The following is a 24780-nucleotide window of genomic DNA, read 5'->3' on the forward strand; positions in this document are numbered from 1 at the left end:
GTTCTATTCACAGGTAACGGGGCTGAAGCACTGGAGGCTGGCTGACCCGCCCCCAGTGGGAGGAAACCCCCTCCCCTCTATAACGCGATAGAATAAATGGAGCCAAGTCATAGTGTGGAGGGGGTTTCTTCCCACTGGGGGCGGCCCGGCCCGCCTCCAGTGCTTCACCTCCAGCCCGGTACCCATGACTAGAACAGTGCTGTACATGGAAATCGGGCCACAGTTCAAAAAACAGACAGCGGCATCGGTGACGGTCTATTCAGGGATAATGTTAAAGGGTTTATCCAGTGCTACAAAAACATGGCCACTTTCTTCCAGAGACAGCACCACTCTTGTCTCCAGTTCAGGTGTGGTTTACTATTAAGCTCCATTCACTACAATGGAAGTTGAAAAACCCCGCCCAACCTGGAGATAAGAGCGGTGCTGACTTTTTTGTAGCGCTGGATAACCCCTTTAAAGCGAATGGTACATTCGCTTTAACGAACTCTAGCTTTGATAATAACATGACAATTCCCTAAAAAAATAATCAATCTTGAATGTAAAGATAACTAATTGCACATCCCTTGTTGGTTTTGATACTGAAAGTTCTGGTTGACACTTTAAGTGATGGTATTATTTATACAAAAAGGCTTAGTATTTTAAAGCTAATGTGCCATCTGGATCATCCTTTCTGGTCATCCTGATGTCACGGTCCTTTTATGAAAACGCCACCTAATCTCCGCTCGGCACTGTTCCCTTCCCGTGCACTGGCCCAATTCTATGCACTGGAGTCAGGCCTGGCACCCCTCAGTGTTACAATATAAACCCTCTACGACGCAACTCCAATAGAATCAACAGAGCTACGTCACAGAGAGTTACTATTTCACTGTTATAATTTTCCCTATTTTTGCAAAGAATAACTACACATTTAATAAAAAAATACAAAAAGCATGAATGGCAGCAGCAGCAGCCACCTAGTAATACCTCGCTACCATTCTTTTCTTAGCCTTGTTAAACTCTTTTCACTTCCAGAATCCTGCACTTTGGAGGAATAATTTGGTTTAAAATTATCTCATATTTGCATATATTTACATATGAGTAAATTCCAAAGCAAACCCAAAATATAGCTACAGATCTCCCCTGCTGAAACGAACACTACTTTTACTGAGTGATCTCCCTGATGTATAAAGGCAATGATGAATGAAGGGGGAAAATGTGTAAATCGCAATTTATCATCTAACATATTTTCTTAGACACTGCCGTCGTCGTCGTCATTATGACATGGATTTTTAGAACAGACACACACACACACACAGGGTGCACAGCTGCACCCCAAGTGCCTTTCCAAAAAATACAACCCCCCCACAGGGTGCGTAGCAGACTTTTCATGCCACCCTGCATGTTGTAAGCACCTTGGCAGGTGAGTGCACATAAGGCTTTACCGTGTGTGAATGGAGCAAAAGTTGTTTACATCTAGCATACACAGAGAAACATTCCGTGATGATGTCATCAAGGCTGTGATGTCACATATAACTGCCAGACAGACAGACACTGTAGTTGCAGCCAGGCAGCCAACCAGGTAGGTAGGTAGCAAGGAAAATGCAGGTAGGTGCTGTTCAAACCATTAAATTAGATTTTCTTTTTTATTATTATTTTTTTTTTTTTTGGGGGGGGGGGGGAGTGCAGTCTGTGCTTTTGCATACTGCTGAAGTTGTCAGTATATACTATAGGTTTTTTTTTTTTGTTATTTTAGCATAGTTAGTTAAGGGACGGGGTCAAATTAGCTCTTAAAGGAAAAAGTGCCAAATTCGCTCTTAAAGGTACAGGGCTTAAAGTGAATGTACCAAAGTTTCTCTTAAAGGGACTGGACCACAGTTGCTCTTAAAGGGATGGGACCACTTAAAGCAGCCGCAACAAATATTCTCTTAAAGGGCGGCACCAAAGTAATTCTTAAAGGGAAAGTGCCAAATTGGCTCTGCAAGTGTTTGGGCCAAATTCGCTCTAAGGGTATAGACCCACACACCGTATACGCAGCGTATTTACTGCTGCGATACGCAGCAAATACGCAGCAGATTAGATCTAAATAACTGAACACAGCATCAAATCAGCACCATCAAATCTGCTGCGTATTTGCTGCGTATCTGCTGCGTATACGGTGTGTGGGTTTGTACCCTTAAAGTAATTGCACCAAAAATTTTCTCTTAAAGAGCGGGACCAAAGTCGTTCCTAAAGGGCTGGCACCAAAGTCGCTCCTAAAGGGGCGGCACCAAAGTTGTTCTTAAAGGGGTGGTACCAAAGTCGCTCTTAAAGGGGTTATCCAGTGCTCCAAAAACATGGCTACTTCCCCCCTGCTGTTGTCTCCAGTTTAGGTGGGGTTTTGAAACTCAGTTCCATTGAAGTAAATGGAGCTTAATTGCAAACCGCATCTGAACTGGAGACAACAGTAGAGCTAAAAGTGGCCATGTTTTTGTAGCGCTGGATAACCCCTTTAAACGGAGGGGACCAATGTTGCTCTCAAAGGGACGGCACCACATTTACTCTAAAAGGGACGACACCAAAGTCGCTCTTCAAGGGGCGGTACTAAAGTCGCTCTTAAAGGGATGGTACATAAGTTGCTCTTAAAGGGAGGGTATCAAGGCTTAAAGTTTATCTTAAAGGGAAGTCACTGTTAACGGGGCGCTCTTTTCAAGCACTATGGGGGAGATTTATCAAACTGGTGTAAAGTGGCATTGTCTTAGTTGCCCCTCGCAACCAACCAGATTCCACCTTTCATTTTCTAAAGAATCTGTGAGGAATGAAAGGTGGAATCTGATTGGTTGCTAGGGGCAACTAAGACAATTCTACTTTACACCAGTTGGATGAATCTCCCCCTAAGTATTTTTCTGGAAATGCTCATCTAATTAACATTTCATAGTTGAGCTGTGATTGGTTGCTATGGGCAACAGGGAAGATTGCTACTATATATTAGAGGGATGTATGTGGTAACATTACATTGTACATAAAGTTAAAAAAAAAAGAAAGAAGCATAGTGTGAAGGGGGCTATACATGTCAGTGTCATCAAAGCCCATTGGTCACTGATCAGCCAATAGGATTGCAGGAGACAAACACGCAACATCAATAAAAGCAACGCGTTGCTAGGCAACCTTGTCTGTTGGATCTCCTCCGTGGGTGAAGACAGACTTCTCTGCGACTGCTGCTCTTTTGCTCTCTTTGGACCGCTCTCTTGGTGATTTTTTTTGGTTGGATTACTCGGCATACGACTTTTTGGCTTTGGATTCTTGGACTACGATTTTTGGATTTCGATTTTTGGACATGGACTTCCTGGACCTGCATCTGCGAGACATGAAGGCGACACCTGAGGACTACTGGAGGATGGCCGGCGCCCGGGCTTTCCTGCCGGTCAGTGTATTTATGGGATGGAGCCAGAGACCGAGGGCCCCAGGTGCCGCTGCTAATGGGAGGAGACCGGGGAACCAGTCATAGGGAACCTCCACCATCCCCAGGGTCACACTCCTCCGGTTCCTTGTAGCCATGGCATCATTACCACTATGTATTCCCATATGTAGGGATAAAAATGTTGTGTTTTAAAGGTGTTGGTCGCCCCCTGCCACCCGCCTTCCCATAGGACCCCTAGGTGGCTACCCAGGTTACATGTATGATATGTCTGCCCTTATTCCTGCTATAGGAAAGTTGACATTCACTGTATTGTTTTCTCTTTAGATCTTCTATCAACGCCTCCCGATCTTCTATGGACCCGCCGTCGATCTGAAGACCATGGATATGAAGACCCTCCAGACGCTCGCCTACGCCGCCAAGTTCCTGCCTTCTCCCATCTTCCAGAAGGACGTAAGTCACCGCATTGGCTACTAGGATCCCTGTTACAAAAATATCTAGAACGTTTTATAAGAATCTCTGACTGACTTAAATTACTTTTCTGTTTTAGAGATGTATGCCGACCAACGAGGAGGCCCAGCGGAGGTATCGATCAGCGCCCAAGGCCGAAGAAAAGACGCTGCCCAGAAGATCGGAAAGAGCCAGGATTCTCTGCGCCTGCATGGATGAAGATTTCGTCATTCCACCTCACCCTCCGAAGAGACTCATCCTGAAGAGGAGCCGACGCTAGGAAGCATCCGCTGGTAATGTATGACATCCGCACCTGCACTACATACCTACCCATACACTGCATGCTACCTTCCCCCAACACTACATCATACCTGCCCCTACATGACACCTTCCCCCACACTCCATCATACCTGCCCCTACATGACACCTGCCTCCACACTACATCATACCTGCCCCCAGACTCCATCATACTTGCCCCTGCACTACATCATACCTGCCCCCACACTCCATCATACCTGCCCCCACCCTATGTCATACCTGCCTCTACATGACACCTGCCCCCACACTACATCATACCTACCCCTACATGACACCTGCCCCTATATGATATCTGCCCCCACACTACATCATACCTACCCCTACATTACCATTAGTCCCCAGCTAGTGACATACTTTAGCAGCTTAGATCCAGGGTCCTCGGACCGATCGCCTATGTTTGGGGTCAAGAAGGAATTTTTCCCCCTGCGACAAAGATTGACCCCCGTTGTCCAGAGGTTTTCGCCTTCTTTTGGATCAATAGCTTAGGGATCCCATAACAATAACATAATACATTTGCCAATAAAATTCTACATTGTACCCCTATCTTATGTGTCGTCTCGTTTTTCTTCTCCTCAAAAATTATTTCATTTTCGCACACTGACATGTTTCCTATAGAGTTTGGGGAATTGTTAAAGGGGCAGAACAGGATTAGAAGAAATGGCTGCTCTCTCCCAAAAACGACGCCGCACCTGTCTTGGCCTCATTGACTTTAATACGGCTCGCAACCCATAGACTGGGGTTGTGTTATTTCTGGAAGGAAGCCGCCACGTCTTATAATCCTGTACAGCCCCTTTAACAATTTACATTTGTGTCTATGGGATCCATCAGAGTTTCCAATATTTTTGATGGGAACATCAGCCCAATGTGCGGTTCTGTTCTTTCCATAAAAAATACTGAAGTTCAAACACTCCCCGTGATTCTTCCTGTAGGGTGTTAGCCGCTCTGGACCCCTACTGAAATAATCATGGATGGATATATGGTGGAGCTGGGAGGTCTATCAGGTTTATGAGCGGTGACCGGCATTTCATGGTGCGTGTGGCTGGCGTAAAGGGGGATTCCCATCTCAGCTTGTTGTCCTTTACCCATAGGATAGGGGATAGCGAGCTGATCCCTGGGGATCAGATCCCAAAAATGGAAACGCAATCATCCCTGCAGTGAATGGAGCGCTGACCGTGCCTGTGCGGCTTGTGCTCCATCCATTCTCTACAGGGCCACTAAACGCTTCCAAGCACTGAACTCAGCAGTGTTTGGTGTCCCCATAGAGAATGGATGGAGCGAAGGACACGGTGAGAGCTTCATTCACTGCAGGTCCCAGCAATCAGCCTGCTCTCCTCTATTCTAGAGATAGGGCATAACAAGCTGACATGGGAACACCCCATTAAAGGCAGATCTCTGATTGGCTGATCCACTTGAATGCGGCTGAGCTGTAATACCAGATACGGCCTCTGGATAGATGTGGTGCTGGAACTAAAAAAAAAAAAAAAAAAAAAAAAGGATATAGGATAAACTATAGTCACAGCAGTCACAGACATGGGTCACTGGGGTGGGGTCGGCGCTGGACTTATTTGCCGAAGTCGGGTTACAAGAACTCAATCCCATAGTCCAGATCTACTTCTAGACTTTGGCACTATTCATGGGGATCAAGGAAATCATCTCGGCATCAAGAAAGATTCTCATCTTCTGATCGTGTCTTTTGGTCCTGACCTAAAATCACCGTCCGCCGGCTGATGAACGCGTACAGAAAAGAATAAAGTATCTACGTACCTGTCCACGCTCCCCGGAGCTTCTGCCCCCTCCCTGGTGTCTTCCTGGCTTCTGGCCGCAGCCGCCGGTGGAACTTCAGAGCCGGACTCTGAAGTAACAGGCCGGTCAACCGATCACCCATCCGAGAGGGGACAGAGCCGCGAGCAGTGATTGGCTGAGGGGTTTGTCACTTTAGAGGCTGGCTCTGCAGTTTTCCCGGCTGCTGCGGGCAGTGAGCGGAAATCAGGAAGGGGAAAAGTCGCTCTAAAAGGGACGGTACCAAAGTCGTTCTTAAAGGGACTGGACCAAAAAGAGCGACTGTGGTGTAGTCCCTTTAAGAGCGACTTTGGTGCCATCCCTTTAAGAGCGACTGTGGTGTCGTGCCTTGGAAAGTGACTTTAGCACCGTCCCTTTAATAGTGAATTTGGTGCCATCTCTTTAAGAGCGACTTTGGTGCTGTCCCTTTGAGAGCGACTTTGGTGCCGTTCATTCAAGAGCGACTTTGGTCCCGTCCCTTTGAGGGCGACTTTTGTGCCGTCCCTTTGAGAGCGACTGTGGTGCCGTCCCTTTAAGGGACTGCACCAAATATTCTCTTAAAGGGTGGCACCGAACGCGTTCTTAAAGGGGTGGCCCCATAGTTGCACCTAAAGGGACAGTGCCAAATTAGCTTTTAAAGGGAAAGTGCAAAATTCGCTCGTAAAGGTACGGGGCCAAAGTCGCTCTGAAAGTGTTGTGTACCAAAGTTTCTTTAAAAGGGACTTAAAGTGACTTCTCCAAATATTCTCTTAAAGGGCAGCACCAAAGTAGTTCTTAAAGGATTGGCATTAAAGTCGCTCTTAAAGGGGCGTCACCATAGTCGCACTTAAAGTGACAGTGCCAAATTAGCTCTTAAAGGGAAAGTGCCAAAATCGCTCTTAAAGGTACGGGGCCAAAGTCACTCTTGAAGTGAGTGCACCACAATTGCTGCTAAAGGCATAGGACTGCTTAAAGTGACTGCACCAAATATTCTCTTAAAGGGCGGCACCAAAGTCGTTCCTAAAGGGCTGGCAACAAAGTTGCTCTTTAATAATTGGTAGTTATCTATACATACATAGATAGATAGATAGATAGATAGATAGATAGATAGATAGATAGATAGATCGATGATAAATAGACAGATAGATAGATAGGAGATAGATAGACACATAAACACATAGATAGATAGATAGATAGATAGATGATAAATAGACAGATAGATAGATAGACACATAAACACATAGATAGATAGATAGATAGATGATAAATAGACAGATAGATAGATAGATAGATAGACAGTGACAGAGAGAAATATAAATGCATCTATGTTGTCCATGGTAAAGCCGCTGCCGTAACTGAGACATGTATGACATGTGTTGTCTGATTTGGCTTTTGTGGCGTCCCCTCAGAAGCCGCTCCCTTATAGCCTCTTGGCTAAGACTAGGTGTATATATATATATATATATATATATATATATATATATATTTATTAATGTATATGTATATATGACATGGATTTTTAGAACAGCGAGACGGAAATAGACCTTGCTCTGTCCTCTTCAGGCATCGACCTGGTTCTGCAGTGTTTCCAGGTTCCGTGCACTCCCGAATGCGTTTCCAAAAGTTAGACACCCCCCCTCCCCCCCCCCCCCCACACACACACACAGGGTGCACAGCTGCACCCCAAGTGCCTTTCCAAAAAATACAACCCCCCCACAGCGTGCGTAGCAGACTTTTCATGCCACCCTGCGTGTTGTAAGCACCTTGGCAGGTGAGTGCACATAAGGCTTTACCGTGTGTGAATGGAGCAAAAGTTGTTTACGTCTAGCATACACAGAGAAACATTCCGTGATGATGTCATCGAGGCTGTGATGTCACATATAACTGCCAGGCAGACAGACAGACACTGTAGTTGCAGCCAGGCAGCCAACCAGGTAGGTAGGTAGCAAGGAAAATGCAGGTAGGTGCTGTTCAAACCATTAAATTAGAATTTGTTTTTATTATTATTATTTTTTTTTTGGGGGGGGGGGGTGCAGTCTGTGCTTTTGCATACTGCTGAAGTGGTCAGTATATACTATAGTTTTTGTTTTTTTTTTGTTATTTTAGCATAGTTAGTTAAGGGACGGGGTCAAATTAGCTCTTAAAGGAAAAAGTGCCAAATCCGCTCTTAAAGGTACAGGGCCGAAGTCGCTCTTAAAGTGAGTGTACCAAAGTTTCTCTTAAAGGGACTGGACCACAGTTGCTCTTAAAGGGATGGGACCACTTAAAGCGGCCGCAACAAATATTCTCTTAAAGGGCGGCACCAAAGTAATTCTTAAAGGGAAAGTGCCAAATTGGCTCTGCAAGTGTTTGGGCCAAATTCGCTCTAAGGGTATAGACCCACACACCGTATACGCAGCGTATTTACTGCTGCGATACGCAGCAAATACGCAGCAGATCAGATCTAAATAACTGAACACAGCATCAAATCTGCACCATCAAATCTGCTGCGTATTTGTTGCGTATCTGCTGCGTATACGGTGTGTGGGTTTGTACCCTTAAAGTAATTGCACCAAAAATTTTCTCTTAAAGAGCGGGACCAAAGTCGTTCCTAAAGGGCTGGCACCAAAGTCGCTCCTAAAGGGGCGGCACCAAAGTTGTTCTTAAAGGGGTGGTACCAAAGTCGCTCTTAAAGGGGTTATCCAGCGCTCCAAAAACATGGCTACTTCCCCCCCGCTGTTGTCTCCAGTTTAGGTGGGGTTTTGAAACTCAGTTCCATTGAAGTAAATGGAGCTTAATTGCAAACCGCATCTGAACTGGAGACAACAGTAGAGCTAAAAGTGGCCATGTTTTTGTAGCGCTGGATAACCCGTTTAAACGGGGGGGGACCAATGTTGCTCTCAAAGGGACGGCACCACATTTACTCTAAAAGGGACGACACCAAAGTCGCTCTTCAAGGGGCGGTACTAAAGTCGCTCTTAAAGGGATGGTACATAAGTTGCTCTTAAAGGGACAGTACATAAGTTGCTCTTAAAGGGAGGGTATCAAGGCTTAAAGTTTATCTTAAAGGGAAGTCACTGTTAACGGGGCGCTCTTTTCAAGCACTATGGGGGAGATTTATCAAACTGGTGTAAAGTGGCATTGTCTTAGTTGCCCCTAGCAACCAACCAGATTCCACCTTTCATTTTCTAAAGAATCTGTGAGGAATGAAAGGTGGAATCTGATTGGTTGCTAGGGGCAACTAAGACAATTCTACTTTACACCAGTTGGATGAATCTCCCCCTAAGTATTTTTCTGGAAATGCTCATCTAATTAACATTTCATAGTTGAGCTGTGATTGGTTGCTATGGGCAACAGGGAAGATTGCTACTATATATTAGAGGGATGTATGTGGTAATATTACATTGTACATAAAGTAAAAAAAAAAAAAAAAGAAGCATAGTGTGAAGGGGGCTATACATGTCAGTGTCATCAAAGCCCATTGGTCAGTGATCAGCCAATAGGATTGCAGGAGACAAACACGCAACATCAATAAAAGCAACGCGTCGCTAGGCAACCTTGTCTGTTGGATCTCCTCTGTGGGTGAAGACAGACTTCTCTGCGACTGCTGCTCTTTTGATCTCTTTGGACCGCTCTCTTGGTGATTTTTTTATTTGGTTGGATTACTCGGCATACGACTTTTTGGCTTTGGATTCTTGGACTACGATTTTTGGATTTCGATTTTTGGACATGGACTTCCTGGACCTGCATCTGCGAGACATGAAGGCGACACCTGAGGACTACTGGAGGATGGCCGGCGCCCGGGCTTTCCTGCCGGTCAGTGTATTTATGGGATGGAGCCAGAGACCGAGGGCCCCAGGTGCCGCTGCTAATGGGAGGAGACCGGGGAACCAGTCATAGGGAACCTCCACCATCCCCAGGGTCACACTCCTCCGGTTCCTTGTAGCCATGGCATCATTACCACTATGTATTCCCATATGTAGGGATAGTAATGTTTTTTTTTTTAAAGGTGTTGGTCGCCCCCTTCCACCCGCCTTCCCATAGGACCCCTAGGTGGCTACCCAGGTTACATGTATGATATGTCTGCCCTTATTCCTGCTATAGGAAAGTTGACATTCACTGTATTGTTTTCCTCTTTAGATCTTCTATCAACGCCTCCCGATCTTCTATGGACCCGCCGTCGATCTGAAGACCATGGATATGAAGGCCCTCCAGACGCTCGCCTACGCCGCCAAGTTCCTGCCTTCTCCCATCTTCCAGAAGGACGTAAGTCACCGCATTGGCTACTAGGATCCCTGTTACAAAAATATCTAGAACGTTTTATAAGAATCTCTGACTGACTTAAATTACTTTTCTGTTTTAGAGATGTATGCCGACCAACGAGGAGGCCCAGCGGAGGTATCGATCAGCGCCCAAGGCCGAAGAAAAGACGCTGCCCAGAAGATCGGAAAGAGCCAGGATTCTCTGCGCCTGCATGGATGAAGATTTCGTCATTCCACCTCACCCTCCGAAGAGACTCATCCTGAAGAGGAGCCGACGCTAGGAAGCATCCGCTGGTAATGTATGACATCCGCACCTGCACTACATACCTACCCATACACTGCATGCTACCTTCCCCCAACACTACATCATACCTGCCCCTACATGACACCTTCCCCCACACTCCATCATACCTGCCCCTACATGACACCTGCCTCCACACTACATCATACCTGCCCCCAGACTCCATCATACTTGCCCCTGCACTACATCATACCTGCCCCCACACTCCATCATACCTGCCCCCACCCTATGTCATACCTGCCTCTACATGACACCTGCCCCCACACTACATCAAACCTACCCCTACATGACACCTGCCCCTATATGATATCTGCCCCCACACTACATCATACCTACCCCTACATTACCATTAGTCCCCAGCTAGTGACATACTTTAGCAGCTTAGATCCAGGGTCCTCGGACCGATCGCCTATGTTTGGGGTCAAGAAGGAATTTTTCCCCCTGCGACAAAGATTGACCCCCGTTGTCCAGAGGTTTTCGCCTTCTTTTGGATCAATAGCTTAGGGATCCCATAACAATAACATAATACATTTGCCAATAAAATTCTACATTGTACCCCTATCTTATTTGTCGTCTCGTTTTTCTTCTCCTCAAAAATTATTTCATTTTCGCACACTGACATGTTTCCTATAGAGTTTGGGGAATTGTTAAAGGGGCAGAACAGGATTAGAAGAAATGGCTGCTCTCTCCCAAAAACGACGCCGCACCTGTCTTGGCCTCATTGACTTTAATACGGCTCGCAACCCATAGACTGGGGTTGTGTTATTTCTGGAAGGAAGCCGCCACGTCTTATAATCCTGTACAGCCCCTTTAACAATTTACATTTGTGTCTATGGGATCCATCAGAGTTTCCAATATTTTTGATGGGAACGTCGGCCCAATGTGCGGTTCTGTTCTTTCCATAAAAAATACTGAAGTTCAAACACTCCCCGTGATTCTTCCTGTAGGGTGTTAGCCGCTCTGGACCCCTACTGAAATAATCATGGATGGATATATGGCAGGGCCGGGACAAAGAGTAGGCAGGGGTAGGCGATGGCCTAGGGCGCAAAACTAGAGGGGGCGCAGTCTGGATGGGTAATTAATTTTCTTACCCATCCATCCTGTCCCCCGCTCGCCCGCCAGCCCACCCTGCACTGTAACCAGGGCCGCATTGACGGGAGTGCTGTAGGGGCCAGGTGACTCACAGAGAGGGGACGGTGCTGCTGGCTGTATACTGCATTGCTTAGTGAGAAGAACAGACTTTTACAGAGCTGTCCTTCTCACTAGGATGCAGTCTGGGGTCGTGCTCCCTCCCCTGTCAGCAGTCTGTAGGTCTCACCGGCTCTCACCTCATGGCTTCAGTCTCCTGTCTGTGCAGGACAGGAGGGGGAGGGGCGGGAGAGCATAGTGCCGGTGAGGAGGACGACAGAGGAGCTGCAGGTGCTGGAAAGATAGAAGGAGATCCCTCATGAAATGTAAGTGCCTGCATGGGAATGTGTGTGTGAGAGTGGATGTATGCATGTATGTGTGAGAGTGAGTGAGTGTATGTGTGTGTATCCCTCCCAGTACTTGCTGGCAGTTGTAGTGTTGTCACAGGTTAGCTGTCAGCCTGTGACAACACTACAACTCCCAGCATGTACTGACAGCTTGCCTGTGACAACACTACAACTCCCAGCATGTACTGACAGCTAGCCTGTGACAACACTACAACTCCCAGCATGTACTGACAGCTTGCCTGTGACAACACTACAACTCCCAGCATGTACTGACTCCCAGGATCCCAGTGCATGCTGGGATTTGTAGTGTTGCCACAGGTTTGTAGTGTTGCCACAGGTTGCCAGTACATGCTGGGAGTTGTAGTGATGTCATAGGCTGTCAGTGCATGCAAGGAGTTGTAGTGTTGTCACAGGTTAGCTGTCAGCCTGTGACAACACTGCAACTCCCTGCATGTACTGACACAACACTCATCCATACCGGTACTACTACACCCCTTATCTATACCTGAACTACTACACCCCTTATCTATACCTGAACTACTACACCCCTTATCCACTCTACCTCCACTACTACACCCCTTATCTATACCTGAACTACTACACCCCTTATCCACTCTACCTCCACTACTACACCCCTTATCTATACCTGAACTACTACACCCCTTATCTGTACCTGAACTACTACACCCCTTATCCACTATACCTCCACTACTACACCTCTCTATACCTGTACTACTACACCCCTTATCCACAATACCTCCACTACTAAACCCTACCTAAATGGAGGCACAAAGAAGATCTCCTATACTGTATGGGGGCACATATTTGGCAAACCAATTTATATGGGGTGCTTTGGGGGCTTGTCTACTACATGGGGGCACAGGGGGAGCACTGGCACAGTGGGAAGCAATACAGTTGCTGTCTCAAACCTTCCCCGCTGCTGTGTGATCCCGTGTCTTGCTAAAAAACATTTTTATCCCAGGGAGGTGGGTCTGTGACGATGTCTGTGCACGCCCTGCTCTCTGGCCACTGCTGTATCTTCAAGCTGCCACGTCCTCCAGAATAAGTGACAGCTGGAGGAGTGGAGACGACCTGAAGATGCAGCAGCCATAGAGCAGGGCGTGCACAGACATTGTCACAGACCCACCTCCCTGACACTCTCAACCTGTGATAAAAATGTTTTTTAGCAAGGCACCGGATCCCACTGCAGTGGTGAAGGCAGGTACAGTATGTGTTGCAGTAAAATGATAGAATCAGTCGTTTGTTTTTCAACATGCTTGAAAGACAAACGACGCAACGATCAGCCGACATGAACGATGTTGGCTGATCGTTGCCTACTATTCCACAGGACGATTATCAGCCGAATATGGCCCGACAATCGTTCCTTGGAATAGGGCCTTTAGGGAAACTGACCGCCGATTCTGATAACGCTGGGTTTGGGGGGGGGGGGGGGGGGGGGGGTTGGGGGGGGGGTTGGGGGGGGGGCGCAATTTGCCTTCTCTGCCTAGGGCACCAAAACTCCTTGTCCCGGGCCTGGTATATGGTGGAGCTGGGAGGTCTATCAGGTTTATGAGCGGTGACCGGCATTTCATGTTGCGTGTGGCTGGCGTAAAGGGGGATTCCCATCTCAGCTTGTTGTCCTTTACCCATAGGATAGGGGATAACAAGCTGATCGCTGGGGATCCAATCCTAAAAATGGAGACGCAATCATCCCTGCAGTGAATGGAGCGCTGACCGTGCCTGAGCGGCTTGTGCTCCATCCATTCTCTACAGGGCCACTAAACGCTTCCAAGCACTGAACTCAGCAGTGTTTGGTGTCCCCATAGAGAATGGATGGAGCGAAGGACACGGTGAGAGCTTCATTCACTGCAGGTCCCAGCAATCAGCCTGCTCTCCTCTATTCTAGAGATAGGGCATAACAAGCTGACATGGGAACACCCCATTAAAGGCAGATCTCTGATTGGCTGATCCACTTGAATGCGGCTGAGCTGTAATACCAGATACGGCCTCTGGATAGATGTGGTGCTGGAACTAAAAAAAAAAAAAAAAAAAAAAAAAAAGGATATAGGATAAACTATAGTCACAGCAGTCACAGACATGGGTCACTGGGGTGGGTCGGCGCTGGACTTATTTGCCGAAGTCGGGTTACAAGAACTCAATCCCATAGTCCAGATCTACTTCTAGACTTTGGCACTATTCATGGGGATCAAGGAAATTATCTCGGCATCAAGAAAGATTCTCATCTTCTGATCGTGTCTTTTGGTCCTGACCTAAAATCACCGTCCGCCGGCTGATGAACGCGTACAGAAAAGAATAAAGTATCTACGTACCTGTCCACGCTCCCCGGAGCTTCTGCCCCCTCCCTGGTGTCTTCCTGGCTTCTGGCCGCAGCCGCCGGTGGAACTTCAGAGCCGGACTCTGAAGTAACAGGCCGGTCAACCGATCACCCGTCCGAGAGGGGACAGAGCCGCGAGCAGTGATTGGCTGAGGGGTTTGTCACTTTAGAGGCTGGCTCTGCAGTTTTCCCGGCTGCTGCGGGCAGTGAGCAGAAACCAGGAAGGGGAAAAGTCGCTCTAAAAGGGACGGTACCAAAGTCGTTCTTAAAGGGACTGGACCAAAAAGAGCGACTGTGGTGTAGTCCCTTTAAGAGCGACTTTGGTGCCATCCCTTTAAGAGCGACTGTGGTGTCGTGCCTTGGAAAGTGACTTTAGCACCGTCCCTTTAATAGTGAATTTGGTGCCGTCCCTTTAAGAGCGACTTTGGTGCCATCTCTTTAAGAGCGACTTTGGTGCTGTCCCTTTGAGAGCGACTTTGGTGCCGTTCATTCAAGAGCGACTTTGGTCCCGTCCCTTTGAGGGCGACTTTTGTGCCGTCCCTTTGAGAGCGACTGTGGTGCCGTCCCTTTAAGGGACTGCACCAAATATTCTCTTAAAGGGTGGCACCGAACGCGTTCTTAAAGGGGTGGCCCCATAGTTGCACCTAAAGGGACAGTGCCAAATTAGCTTTTAAAGGGAAAGTGCAAAATTCGCTCTTGAAGTGAGTGCACCACAATTGCTGCTAAAGGCATAGGACTGCTTAAAGTGACTGCACCAAATATTCTCTTAAAGGGCAGCACCAAAGTCGTTCCTAAAGGGCTGGCAACAAAGTTGCTCTTTAATAATTGGTAGTTATCTATACATACATAGATAGATAGATAGATAGATAGATATATAGATAGATAGATGATAAATAGACAGATAGATAGATAGATAGATAGATAGATAGATAGACACATAAACACATAGATAGATAGATAGATAGATAGATAGATGATAAATAGACAGATAGATAGATAGATAGATAGATAGACACATAAACACATAGATAGATAGATAGATAGATAGATAGATAGATAGATAGATAGATAGATAGTGACAGAGAGAAATATAAATGCATCTATGTTGTCCATGGTAAAGCCGCTGCCGTAACTGAGACATGTATGCCATGTGTTGTCTAATTTGGCTTTTGTGGCGTCCCCTCAGAAGCCGCTCCCTTATAGCCTCTTGGCTAAGAGTAGGTGTATATATATATATATATATATATATATATATATATATATATATATATATATATATATTTATTAATGTATATGTATATATGACATGGATTTTTAGAACAGCGAGACGGAAATAGACCTTGCTCTGTCCTCTCCAGGCATCGACCTGGTTCTGCAGTGTTTCCAGGTTCCGTGCACTCCCGAATGCGTTTCCAAAAGTTAGACACCCCCCCCTCCCCCCCCCCCCCCCCCCCCACACACACACAGGGTGCACAGCTGCACCCCAAGTGCCTTTACAAAAAATACAACCCCCCCACAGCGTGCGTAGCAGACTTTTCATGCCACCCTGCATGTTGTAAGCACCTTGGCAGGTGAGTGCACATAAGGCTTTACCGTGTGTGAATGGAGCAAAAGTTGTTTACGTCTAGCATACACAGAGAAACATTCCGTGATGATGTCATCGAGGCTGTGATGTCACATATAACTGCCAGGCAGACAGACAGACACTGTAGTTGCAGCCAGGCAGCCAACCAGGTAGGTAGGTAGCAAGGAAAATGCAGGTAGGTGCTGTTCAAACCATTAAATTAGAATTTGTTTTTATTATTATTATTTTTTTTTTGGGGGGGGGGGGGTGCAGTCTGTGCTTTTGCATACTGCTGAAGTGGTCAGTATATACTATAGTTTTTTGTTTTTTTTTGTTATTTTAGCATAGTTAGTTAAGGGACGGGGTCAAATTAGCTCTTAAAGGAAAAAGTGCCAAATCCGCTCTTAAAGGTACAGGGCCGAAGTCGCTCTTAAAGTGAGTGTACCAAAGTTTCTCTTAAAGGGACTGGACCACAGTTGCTCTTAAAGGGATGGGACCACTTAAAGCGGCCGCAACAAATATTCTCTTAAAGGGCGGCACCAAAGTAATTCTTAAAGGGAAAGTGCCAAATTGGCTCTGCAAGTGTTTGGGCCAAATTCGCTCTAAGGGTATAGACCCACACACCGTATACGCAGCGTATTTACTGCTGCGATACGCAGCAAATACGCAGCAGATCAGATCTAAATAACTGAACACAGCATCAAATCTGCACCATCAAATCTGCTGCGTATTTGCTGCGTATCTGCTGCGTATACGGTGTGTGGGTGTTACGGCCGCAGCGGCGTCCCGTGCTCCGGGCCGCCGCCGCGACTCCCCACTGCCCCATGCAGCAGCCGGTGTCCGTAGGCAGGGACCCGGCGCTGCTGTCACTTCGGCCCCGGGGGGCGCCTTACCTCTCCACGCTCCTGTCCGTCGCTGTGCCGGCCGGCGCGCGCGTCCCCGCCTCCTAGGGCGCGCGCGCGCCGGCTGTCTCAGATTTAAAGGGGCAGTGCTCTCCTAATTGGTCCATGTGCACAATCACTCCCTATAAATTCCAGCCCTGCCCCACTACAGGTGTTGGAGCCTCTACATGCTTCCCATAGCGTTTGGCCCAGCTCCCTGTTGTTCCTGATTCCTGTCCACTACCTGGTCCCTAGTCCTTGTTCCTGATTCCTGTCCACTACCCGGTCCCTAGTCCTTGTTCCTGGTTCCTGCTTCCCCGTTACTCTTTTGCTCCTGTCTTCAGCCTGTCTCCTGCGGTCACGACTACAGACCTCTGCCACTACCATCTCCTGCCTACTGCTCCTGCCACGCCTCGCCTGCCACCACCAGCAACCAAGCCAGGGGTAGCGACCTGGGGGTCGCCTGCCGCAGCAAGTCCATCCCGCCTTGCGGCGGGCTCTGGTGAAAACCAGCGGCCCCTTAGACTCCGCTCCCTGGTGAGGTTAGTGCCATCGCTGGTGACGGTCCAGTGGATCCACTACTCCAGGCGTTACAGTAGGCTCCAACCATGGATCCCGGCGAGGTGCCTGATCTCCGTGACGTCGCCAGAGTGGTTGCGCAACAGGCTCAACAAATCCAGCAACAGTCGCAGCAAATCCAGCAATTGACTGCCGCCCTACAGCAGCATGCTACAGCCCAGCGCTCACCACCACCAGCAGCCACCTCGAGACTTCGACTGGCCCTCCCGACTAAATATGGAGGCGATCCCAAGTTGTGCAGGGGATTCCTGGCTCAGTGCACCATGCATATTGAACTTTTAAGTAGTCAGTTTCCCACCGAGCGCTCTAAAGTGGCTTTCATCATCAGCCTATTGGAGGGTAGAGCTCTGGCCTGGGCTACGCCGCTGTGGGACCGAGATGACCCTGTTGCTGCCAATCTCCGAACCTTCCTGGCCGAGTTTCGCTCCGTCTTTGAGGAACCTGCCCGTGCTTCTTCAGCTGAGACAGCTCTCCTCAACCTCTCTCAAGGGAGCTCCTCTGTTGGTGACTATGCCATCCAGTTCCGCACCCTGGCAGCTGAATTGGACTGGAACGAGGCCGCCCTATTAGCCACCTTCAAGAAGGGCCTTTCCACTCGAGTGAAAGATGTGCTCGCTTCCCGAGACCTTCCTACCTCCTTGAACGAACTCATTCTACTGGCTACCAGAGTCGACACCAGGTTTTCCGAGAGAGAGGAGGAGGTCCGACAAGAACGGCGTCTGAGTCTGCCCCGTCGCCATCCTCGGTTGGCACCGGTATTCCAAAATCCCGTTGCTCCCATGCCCCAGTCGTCTCCAGAAGTTCCTATGCAGGTGGATCGAGCTCGCTTGACGACTGAAGAAAGGGCCCGTCGACTAGAGCTGAATCTCTGCCTATACTGCGGTGGCGCTGATCACTTTCGGCAGAGATGTCCCCAACGTCCTCAGCGTCCGGGAAACGCTCGCACCTAGGTCCAGTGGGAGAGGTCTCCCTAGGTGTGAATGCCACCTCTCCAAGATTGACTATGCCAGTCTCCATCCAGACACCCTCAGGGCAAGTTCTCCAGACTACGGCCCTCATCGACTCTGGCGCTGCTGGCAGTTTCATTTCTGCTTCGTTGGTCCAAAGATGGCGGCTACCCGTGATACAGCTAGCCCAACCCCGGTCTATCTCTTCGATCACGGGCGAGATTCTTACCGAAGTTGTGCACTGCCAGACTGAACCCCTAGTCCTCCAGGTGGGCGCCTTACATCAGGAGAGGATCTCCTTCTACGTCTTGCGCCACTCCTCCTCCGCCATCTTGCTGGGTCTTCCTTGGCTGCAATTACATACCCCTAAGCTGGACTGGAGAACTGGGGAGGTTCTCAGCTGGGGCCAGGACTGTCCTAATAGGTGTCTGAGACCTCCTCAACCCAAGTGCTCTACGAGGTCACCTGCTAATGCCAAGCCTTTGTCTGGTCTACCGCACGAATACCAAGACTTTTCTGATGTCTTCTCGGCCAAGGAGGCAGACTCTCTACCGCCTCATCGGTCCTATGATTGCCCTATAGACCTTCTTCCTGGAACTTCTCCCCCACGTGGTCGAGTATACCCTCTCTCTGTGCCTGAGACGGAAGCCATGTCCTCCTACATCCGGGAGAATTTACAGAAGGGCTTCATCCGTAAATCCACGTCTCCCGCTGGCGCTGGATTTTTTTTTGTGCAGAAGAAGGACGGTTCCCTCCGCCCATGCATAGACTACCGGGGCTTAAATAAGGTGACTGTCAAGAACCGCTATCCTCTTCCGCTAATCCCAGAACTATTCGACCGTCTCCGTGGAGCTAGGATCTTCTCCAAGTTGGATCTCAGGGGAGCGTATAACCTGATCCGTATTCGTGAAGGAGACGAATGGAAGACTGCTTTCAACACCAGAGATGGGCACTACGAATATCTGGTCATGCCATTCGGCCTATGCAACGCCCCAGCGGTCTTCCAGGAATTCGTGAATGATTTATTCCGCGATCTCCTCTACGTCTGCGTCATTGTCTATCTTGACGACATCCTGGTCTTCTCCCATGACCAGCAGACCCACGTGTCCCATGTACGACAGGTTCTACGGAGACTACGGGCCAACCGTTTGTATGCCAGGCTGGAGAAGTGCGTTTTCCATCAGCGCAGCCTGCCATTCCTTGGATACATTGTCTCCGACCGGGGCCTACAGATGGATCCTGCCAAGCTCTCAGCTGTTCTCCAGTGGCCTCGTCCTGAGGGACTTAGAGCTATCCAACGATTCCTTGGATTTGCCAACTACTATCGGCAATTCATCCCTCACTTCTCTACCCTGGTTGCACCCATAGTGGCTCTCACTAAGAAGAAGGCGGATCCTAGACGCTGGCCTCCCGAGGCCGAACATGCCTTCAATAGCCTAAAGTCTGCCTTTGCCTCCGCTCCTGCTCTAGTCCGCCCGGATGTCTCCAAGCCGTTTTCTCTTGAAGTTGATGCTTCCTCTGTGGGCGCCGGAGCAGTCCTCTCGCAAAGGGACACATCAGGCAAGACCAGAACCTGCGGGTTCTTTTCTAAGACTTTTTCCCTGCCGAGAGGAACTATACTATAGGAGATCGGGAACTCCTGGCTATTAAGCTGGCACTGGAGGAGTGGCGTCATCTCCTAGAGGGGGCTAAACATCCCGTTAACATCTACACGGACCACAAGAACCTCCTCTACCTCCAATCGGCTCAACGCCTCAATCCCCGGCAGGCCAGGTGGTCCCTCTTCTTCTCTCGGTTCAACTTCACCATTCATTTCCGTCCAGCCGAGAAGAATATCAAGGCCGATGCGTTATCCCGAGCATCCGATGTTATGGGGCAAGAGGAATCTCCTCGACACATAATACCTCCCGATCGCCTAGTACCAGTTGCCACTTCTACTCTGCAGCAGTTGCCTCCCGGTAAGACTTATGTGCGCCCCGCACTCCGTAAACGCATCTTGAAATGGGGTCATTCCTCTATGGTGGCCGGGCATCCGGGAGTTCTAAAGACCGGGCAACTGATCTCCCGCCACTACTGGTGGCCTAGCCTACTCCAGGATGTCAAAGACTTTGTGGCGTCCTGTACCATCTGTGCCAGAAACAAGTCCTCTCATCAAAGACCTGCTGGCCTACTTCTGCCCTTGCCAGTTCCAGACCGCCCCTGGTGTCATATAGGCATGGACTTTGTCACAGACTTACCTCCATCTGCGGGTAACACAGTCATCTGGGTTGTCACGGACCGCTTCTCCAAGATGTCCCACTTCGTGGCTCTTCCTGGATTACCATCATCCCCTCGCCTGGCCCAGCTGTTCTTTCAGCATATCTTCCGCCTCCATGGTCTTCCTCTTCATATAGTCTCTGACAGAGGCTCACAATTTGTCTCCAGATTCTGGCGTGCTCTCTGCTCTCTACTCCAAGTGAAGCTGGACTTCTCTTCGGCCTATCATCCCCAGACCAATGGGCAAGTGGAGAGGGTCAATCAGGTCCTTGGCAATTATCTTCGACATTTCGTCTCCGCTCGCCAGGACAACTGGTCCAGTCTGCTTCCTTGGGCAGAGTTTTCCTACAATCATCTGGACTCGAGCTCCACAGGCAAGTCACCCTTCTATGTGGTCTATGGACGTAACCCTCGTCCTCCTCTGCCTCTCTCTCCATCCTCTGAGGTCCCCGCCGTGGAGGAGTTGTTATCTGACCTGCAGTCAATCTGGGAACAGACTCGACAATCTCTGCTCAAGGCATCTGTCCGCATGAAGGACCAGGCGGATAAGAGAAGAAGACCCGCCATGAATTTTCTCCCTGGTGACAAAGTCTGGCTCTCGGCCAAATATGTCCGACTCAAGATTCCCAGCTACAAGTTGGGTCCTCGATTCCTCGGTCCTTTCTCGGTGCTAAAACGCCTCAACCCTGTCACCTACAAACTCCGCCTACCCCCTACGATGCGGATTCCAAACGCCTTCCATGTCTCCCTCTTAAAGCCAGTGGTCCTCAACCGGTTCTCCGATAAGGCTTCGCTCTCTGCTCCACAAGCCGTCTCTGATGACGTTTACATTGTCAAAGACATTCTGGCTATGAAAACTGTCAGAGGGAGACGATCCTTCCTAGTGGACTGGAAAGGATTTGGTCCTGAGGAGAGGTCCTGGGAACCCGAGGCTAACATCCTGGACCAAGACCTCATCAAGAGGTTCCTACAGGCCAGAAAGAGGGGGAGGCCAAAGGGGGGGGGTACTGTTACGGCCGCAGCGGCGTCCCGTGCTCCGGGCCGCCGCCGCGACTCCCCACTGCCCCATGCAGCAGCCGGTGTCCGTAGGCAGGGACCCGGCGCTGCTGTCACTTCGGCCCCGGGGGGCGCCTTACCTCTCCACGCTCCTGTCCGTCGCTGTGCCGGCCGGCGCGCGCGTCCCCGCCTCCTAGGGCGCGCGCGCGCCGGCTGTCTCAGATTTAAAGGGGCAGTGCTCTCCTAATTGGTCCATGTGCACAATCACTCCCTATAAATTCCAGCCCTGCCCCACTACAGGTGTTGGAGCCTCTACATGCTTCCCATAGCGTTTGGCCCAGCTCCCTGTTGTTCCTGATTCCTGTCCACTACCTGGTCCCTAGTCCTTGTTCCTGATTCCTGTCCACTACCCGGTCCCTAGTCCTTGTTCCTGGTTCCTGCTTCCCCGTTACTCTTTTGCTCCTGTCTTCAGCCTGTCTCCTGCGGTCACGACTACAGACCTCTGCCACTACCATCTCCTGCCTACTGCTCCTGCCACGCCTCGCCTGCCACCACCAGCAACCAAGCCAGGGGTAGCGACCTGGGGGTCGCCTGCCGCAGCAAGTCCATCCCGCCTTGCGGCGGGCTCTGGTGAAAACCAGCGGCCCCTTAGACTCCGCTCCCTGGTGAGGTTAGTGCCATCGCTGGTGACGGTCCAGTGGATCCACTACTCCAGGCGTTACAGTGGGTTTGTACCCTTAAAGTAATTGCACCAAAAATTTTCTCTTAAAGAGCGGGACCAAAGTCGTTCCTAAAGGGCTGGCACCAAAGTCGCTCCTAAAGGGGCGGCACCAAAGTTGTTCTTAAAGGGGTGGTACCAAAGTCGCTCTTAAAGGGGTTATCCAGCGCTCCAAAAACATGGCTACTTCCCCCCCGCTGTTGTCTCCAGTTTAGGTGGGGTTTTGAAACTCAGTTCCATTGAAGTAAATGGAGCTTAATTGCAAACCGCATCTGAACTGGAGACAACAGTAGAGCTAAAAGTGGCCATGTTTTTGTAGCGCTGGATAACCCGTTTAAACGGAGGGGACCAATGTTGCTCTCAAAGGGACGGCACCACATTTACTCTAAAAGGGACGACACCAAAGTCGCTCTTCAAGGGGCGGTACTAAAGTCGCTCTTAAGGGATGGTACATAAGTTGCTCTTAAAGGGACAGTACATAAGTTGTTCTTAAAGGGAGGGTATCAAGGCTTAAAGTTTATCTTTAAAGGGAAGTCACTGTTAACGGGGCGCTCTTTTCAAGCACTATGGGGGAGATTTATCAAACTGGTGTAAAGTGGCATTGTCTTAGTTGCCCCTAGCAACCAACCAGATTCCACCTTTCATTTTCTAAAGAATCTGTGAGGAATGAAAGGTGGAATCTGATTGGTTGCTAGGGGCAACTAAGACAATTCTACTTTACACCAGTTGGATGAATCTCCCCCTAAGTATTTTTCTGGAAATGCTCATCTAATTAACATTTCATAGTTGAGCTGTGATTGGTTGCTATGGGCAACAGGGAAGATTGCTACTATATATTAGAGGGATGTATGTGGTAACATTACATTGTACATAAAGTTAAAAAAAAAGAAAGAAGCATAGTGTGAAGGGGGCTATACATGTCAGTGTCATCAAAGCCCATTGGTCACTGATCAGCACAATAGGATTGCAGGAGACAAACACGCAACATCAATAAAAGCAACGCGTTGCTAGGCAACCTTGTCTGTTGGATCTCCTCCGTGGGTGAAGACAGACTTCTCTGCGACTGCTGCTCTTTTGCTCTCTTTGGACCGCTCTCTTGGTGATTTTTTTTGGTTGGATTACTCGGCATACGACTTTTTGGCTTTGGATTCTTGGACTACGATTTTTGGATTTCGATTTTTGGACATGGACTTCCTGGACCTGCATCTGCGAGACATGAAGGCGACACCTGAGGACTACTGGAGGATGGCCGGCGCCCGGGCTTTCCTGACGGTCAGTGTATTTATGGGATGGAGCCAGAGACCGAGGGCCCCAGGTGCCGCTGCTAATGGGAGGAGACCGGGGAACCAGTCATAGGGAACCTCCACCATCCCCAGGGTCACACTCCTCCGGTTCCTTGTAGCCATGGCATCATTACCACTATGTATTCCCATATGTAGGGATAAAAATGTTGTGTTTTAAAGGTGTTGGTCGCCCCCTGCCACCCGCCTTCCCATAGGACCCCTAGGTGGCTACCCAGGTTACATGTATGATATGTCTGCCCTTATTCCTGCTATAGGAACAGTTGACATTCACTGTATTGTTTTCTCTTTAGATCTTCTATCAACGCCTCCCGATCTTCTATGACCCGCCGTCGATCTGAAGACCATGGATATGAAGACCCTCCAGACGCTCGCCTACGCCGCCAAGTTCCTGCCTTCTCCCATCTTCCAGAAGGACGTAAGTCACCGCATTGGCTGCTAGGATCCCTGTTACAAAAATATCTAGAACGTTTTATAAGAATCTCTGACTGACTTAAATTACTTTTCTGTTTTAGAGATGTATGCCGACCAACGAGGAGGCCCAGCGGAGGTATCGATCAGCGCCCAAGGCCGAAGAAAAGACGCTGCCAGAAGATCGGAAAGAGCCAGGATCTCTGCGCCTGCATGGATGAAGATTTCGTCATTCCACCTCACCCTCCGAAGAGACTCATCCTGAAGAGGAGCCGACGCTAGGAAGCATCCGCTGGTAATGTATGACATCCGCACCTGCACTACATACCTACCCATACACTGCATGCTACCTTCCCCCAACACTACATCATACCTGCCCCTACATGACACCTTCCCCCACACTCCATCATACCTGCCCCTACATGACACCTGCCTCCACACTACATCATACCTGCCCCCAGACTCCATCATACTTGCCCCTGCACTACATCATACCTGCCCCCACACTCCATCATACCTGCCCCCACCCTATGTCATACCTGCCTCTACATGACACCTGCCCCCACACTACATCAAACCTACCCCTACATGACACCTGCCCCTATATGATATCTGCCCCCACACTACATCATACCTACCCCTACATTACCATTAGTCCCCAGCTAGTGACATACTTTAGCAGCTTAGATCCAGGGTCCTCGGACCGATCGCCTATGTTTGGGGTCAAGAAGGAATTTTTCCCCCTGCGACAAAGATTGACCCCCGTTGTCCAGAGGTTTTCGCCTTCTTTTGGATCCAATAGCTTAGGGATCCCATAACAATAACATAATACATTTGCCAATAAAATTCTACATTGTACCCCTATCTTATGTGTCG

General features: G+C 49.1%; 1 long non-coding RNA gene, 1 other non-coding gene and 1 pseudogene across 2 annotated transcripts; all 3 read left to right on the forward strand.

Annotated features, from left to right (window-relative positions):
- Window positions 1-7314: 7314 nt before the first annotated feature.
- On the forward strand, window positions 7315-7507 carry LOC138775112 (U2 spliceosomal RNA). The gene has a single exon (XR_011360495.1). It is a non-coding gene; the product is annotated as a U2 spliceosomal RNA (small nuclear RNA).
- A 7936-nt stretch (window positions 7508-15443) lies between these two features.
- On the forward strand, window positions 15444-15654 carry LOC138775113 (U2 spliceosomal RNA; annotated as a pseudogene).
- Window positions 15655-23166: 7512 nt separating this feature from the next.
- Window positions 23167-24084, forward strand: LOC138775110 (uncharacterized). Its single transcript, XR_011360493.1, has 3 exons — window positions 23167-23464; window positions 23787-23911; window positions 24009-24084. It is a non-coding gene; the product is annotated as an uncharacterized lncRNA (long non-coding RNA).
- The last annotated feature ends 696 nt before the right edge of the window (window positions 24085-24780 follow it).

The sequence above is a fragment of the Dendropsophus ebraccatus genome, unplaced genomic scaffold (assembly GCF_027789765.1).
Source record: "Dendropsophus ebraccatus isolate aDenEbr1 unplaced genomic scaffold, aDenEbr1.pat pat_scaffold_1363_ctg1, whole genome shotgun sequence".
NCBI classification, from domain to species: Eukaryota; Metazoa; Chordata; class Amphibia; order Anura; family Hylidae; genus Dendropsophus; species Dendropsophus ebraccatus.